The sequence below is a fragment of the Oryx dammah genome, unplaced genomic scaffold, assembly GCF_014754425.2.
Source record: "Oryx dammah isolate SB20612 unplaced genomic scaffold, SCBI_Odam_1.1 HiC_scaffold_2815, whole genome shotgun sequence".
Lineage (NCBI taxonomy): Eukaryota > Metazoa > Chordata > Mammalia > Artiodactyla > Bovidae > Oryx > Oryx dammah.
In genome coordinates this window covers 1-4,760 of record NW_024072871.1, presented here as the reverse complement: position 1 = coordinate 4,760, position 4,760 = coordinate 1, and the positions used below count along the sequence as shown (strand labels likewise).

The 4,760-nt window shown below is 46.7% G+C and overlaps 1 pseudogene; it reads left to right on the top strand.

Annotated features, from left to right (window-relative positions):
- The first annotated feature begins 6 nt into the window (after nt 1–6).
- LOC120859750 lies at nt 7–4,754 on the top strand (annotated as a pseudogene).
- Nucleotides 4,755–4,760: the final 6 nt, after the last annotated feature.

Here is a 4,760-nt window from a genome sequence, read left to right as displayed (position 1 = left end):
CTTTCAAAAGATGGGAGTTTGATGTTCCAGCAAGTGCCAATGGTTGAAATTGATGGGATGAAGCTGGTGCAGACCAGAGCCATTCTCAACTACATTGCCACCAAATACAACCTCTATGGGAAAGACATAAAGGAGAGAGCCCTGTACGGTAGTTTTTAGTTTTATCGTCACAACTAATAGTAACAACTTAGGTCCTTCCCAGACTGAGCAGGATCAAGGCAAGGCATCATGACCAACAGGATGGTATAAGCCTTGTGGGGCATCACTGAGTCCAGTACAGCAAAGACCTATGAGTATGAGGGAAGAGTAAATAAACTTGGAGTGAAATCAACTGCCTATGAAAGAGGATACCGTCCATGGATATAGCACAGTGACATGGCTTCCAAACATGGATGGTCTGTGAAGCAAAGAGGATGGTAGAACCAAGACTCCAGGGGTTCAGGCTCATTTGAACTGGACACCCACCAACAGCCAGAGACAAGGGACAAAGCATCTGAGTGTCTAGAAGATAAAGCTTAGAAAGGGAAGGATCTAAAGAAGTTGGTTCTTAAATTCCAAAAATTCTAAGAATGATGACCAGGAACTTAATTTATTAACCCTTTACATGGACTGGCCACTAGACAAGGATTAGCAGAGGTTGAGCTCAATATGGTAAGGTTACATCAAGCATTTCGACATAGTTTTAGTCAGCTAGATTTTTCAGTACAACTATATCCTGGGGGTGAGGGGTATTCTCTCTGTTGTGATGGGCCTACATGCTGCTGCTGCTGCTGCTAAGTCGCTTCAGTCGTGTCCGACTCTGTGCGACCCCATAGACGGCAGCCCACCAGGCTTCCCCGTCCCTGGGATTCTCCAGGCAAGAACACTGGAGTGGGTTGCCATTTCCTTCTCCAATGCATGAAACTGAAAAGTGAAAGTGAAGTCGCTCAGTTGTGTCCAACTCTTTGCAACCCCATGGACTGCAGCCTATTAGGCTCCTCCGTCCATGGGATTTCCCAGGCAAGAGTACTGGAGTGGGGTGCCATTGCCTTGTCCAGGGATGACATGATTGAAATTAAAATCTTTTATAAGGAACTTCCCAGGTTGCGCTAACATTAAAGAACTTGCTAGCAATGCAGGAGACATAAGAAACCTGGGTTTGATCCCTATGTCAGGAAGATCCCCTGGAAGAGGGCATGGAATCCATGCTAGTATTCTTGCCTGGAGAATAATCCCACGGACAGAGGAGCCTGGTGGGCTATAGTCCACCGAGTCACAAAGAGTCAGTCGTATCTGAAGCAACTTAGCACTCAAGGAACTACTGCAGTTACTCTAAAAGTTAAACACAGAGTTACCATATGACTCAGCAGTTCCTTTCAAGAGGATTAAAAACACCCCCGCACTAAAATTTATACTTGGAATTTCATAGCAGTGTTGTTCATAATCAATAATTGGAATCAACACAAATGTCCATTAACTGATGAATAAAAGAACAAAAGTTGGTACATCCATACAGTCGGATATTATTCAGCCGTGAAAAAGGAATGAAAGGTACAATCTTGAGAAATTCAAACAAAACCAGAGTCTGGCAATAGTATGTGGAGAGAGTTATGGAACCAGGTTCTATGGGAAATGACGGGAGGAAGTGCTGGTGTTGGGACTCTAAATGGACCCGGTGTTCTAACAGGATGAGAGAGGAAGAGGGACGTGACTGGGACTGAGGTGCCAGGATTCTGTCTGGACATGGCTGAGGTGGTACTAGGGCATCACACCAACCATGCTCAGACCATGGCACAGCAGAGATGGCACACCCAGGTGTGGTCCCAGTGGTTACCTGTGCTGATTCCACCCGATTCTCTCATGCCTGTGACTGTGGACGGGTCACTGGTATGCTCTGTCCCTATATTTGGTCATGTGTATAACAAAAATATTATACATATGTTTACCTTGATGGCTTGTTCTAGAATGCTAAAATTAATTTTAAGAATCAAAGCTAAATCACTGGTGTAGAAAAATGCACCCAATGGAGGAGAATTACTTTGCTACCTCTCAATGTCTCATTCTTACCCATTCCAAAATCTAAGGCAGAGACATTTGACAATTTGGTTATTTTATCTTTTCAGGATTGATATGTATTCAGAGGGTGTGGCAGATTTGGGTGAAATGATCATGCATTTGCCACTGTGCCCATCTGCTGAAAAAGAGACCAAGCTGACCCTAATCTGAGAAAAGACAACAAACTGTTATCTCCCTGCATTTGAAAATGTAAATGGACTTTTCAGCATTTTTGACAGTGAGGTCAGAGGATGAAGAAAAATAGTGCCTGGCATGGCCAGGGCATTAACCTTCACCTCTGTGAACCTTTCTAAATACTAATGTAGTACTCTGAGTCTCAGGGCACTTTATAAAAATTGAATGTGTAGAAGAACTGTACTAGTTTTACTCAAGTTATAATTTTCAGCCAAATTTTTATTACTCAAACCCAATCTGGAATTCTCTACTTAATGAAATTTCATGGTTATACTTAGAGGTTGGACTATGGAAGCTCTGAGAGCCACACTGGAGCCTGGAGTAGATGGATCCTCAGAACACAGTGCAGAGGGTTTGATCCGAGAGAAGCATGATGTCAGCAATACATCAGAAAATATTCTGGTGTCCTGTGTAGGGAGACATGAGACCAGCTGCCCGTCAGGAGAATGTGGTAGTATTTGGAGGATGATTGACATGTATCTAGATAGATAGGGGGCAGTGGGGTGGAAGAAAGAGACAAAGGAAAAATTGTTCAGGAAACAATAATCTAGATATTTCAGTACATGGTTCTCAGACTTTTGAAGAAAGTGGAATAAAATCAATGAAGTAGTGTTCCATCATTATGCCTAGTACATATTTTAGTTGTTTCTGTTTGAACATTTCACGATCACTTCAGTTCAGTTCAGTTTAGTTGCTCAGTCATGTTTGACTCTTTGTAACTCCATGGACCACAGCATGCTAGATATCCCTGTCCATCACCAGCTCTCAGAGTTTACTCAAACTCATGTCCATTGAGTCAGTGATGCCATCCAACCATGTCATCTTCTGTCATCCCCTTCTCCTCCCGCCTTAGTGTTTCCCAGAATCAGGGTCTTTTCCAATGAGTCAGTTCTTCACATCAGGTGGCCAAAGTATTGGAGTTTCAGCTTTAGCATCAGTCCTTCCAACGAATATTCAGGACTGATTTCCTTTAGGATGGACTGGTTGGATCTTCTTGCAGTCCAATGGACTCTCAAGAGTCTTCTCCAACACCACAGTTGAAAAGCATCAATTCCTTGGTGTTCAGCTTTCTTTATAGTCCAACTCTCACATCCATACATGACCACTGGAAAAACCATAGCCTTTGTTGGCAAAGTAATGATCAAAACTACAAGAAATCATGCTCAACTAAAATGATGAACCAAAATATATATATATATATTGTAAGACCAGGCAATGAGGAGAGGAAAAGAGATGAGAAGGAATACAGAGTCTGCGTTAGTTTGCTCAGGGTGGTAGAAGGCTGTTATGAAGATGGAGACATTGCCCAAGGATGAGGGAGAGAAGGACAGAGAGAGATGGATGAAGGGTCACGTTGTGGAGTTCAGGGCTGCATACTTGAGGGTGTGCAGTCCACAAAAACACGGTGCAGATGGTGCTAAGGCCTTGGCCCAGTGGAAGAAGAAGTAAGGCAGCCACAGCGAGGAGGGAACAGGAAAAGGAAATCATGGTCTGCCTTCCACTGGGGATGAGGAGGGAAGAGGAAGAACCCGCCTGGCCCATCCCTGAGTTGGAGGGAGCAGAAGGTCTGAGGTTCCCACCCGCCCAGCGAGGGGCAGAGGGGGACGTGGGGCTGGGTGAGGGGCAGGGGAGGGGCAGGGGTGCAGCCTGCCAGGACCTGTGTCCCTGATCTGACCCCTCCACTCCCCAGGTGCTGAAGAGCCACGGACAAGACTACCTGATGGGCCTCAAGCTGAGCAGGGCTGACATCCACCTGGTTGAACTTCTCTACTATGTGGAAGAGCTGGACCCTAGCCTTTTGGCCAACTTCCCTCTGCTGAAGGTGAGCTCTCCCACGGCCCTGGGGGCCAGACACACCCCCACTCGGCATCTGCTCCCTGCACCCTGGGACTGGGGTGCTAGGGTCCCCATCCCTGTCCAGGCCTTGCTGCCCCCCGCTCTCCTCAGTTCACTCCAAGGCCCTGGTCTGGAGTGTGGAAAGAATCTGTCAAGCCAAGGACATCAGAGGTGGACTCTGCCCCATGGAAAACGCCCTGCCCTTTACCAGGAGGCAGACCCAAGGCTGGGTCTCTCTTGGCCCCTCTTCCACTTCAGCCTCTGTCCCTATTTCCTCTTCGCTCCCCTCTGTCCCACGTGTGTCCCTCTTTCCCTGAGTCTGTCTGAGTGGGTTTCCCACCATCTCACTTCTTTCCCTCAGCTCCTGTTCCTTCTCTCGCACGTTGATTTCTCTCTCCCCGTTTCTCTCTCTGAGGGCAGATTGGCTCCGACTGACCTCACACACGACCTTTCATGTTTTCTGTCTTCAGTTCCAGCCCCGTGTCCTAGCTCTTCTTGTCTTGACATCTGGAGCCTTAATCTGTGCTGATATCTGACACACTCCTCTTTGTTACACTGCACTCGAGGGTGAACCCGTCAGGATTGGTGTGTAGGAAGATCGGGAGCCGAATGGAGTGTTACACTAAGACCTCTCTGGGGAGAACACTTCTGGGCTATCCACTTCCTGTCTCATGGGCCTCCTCCTGGTGCTGATG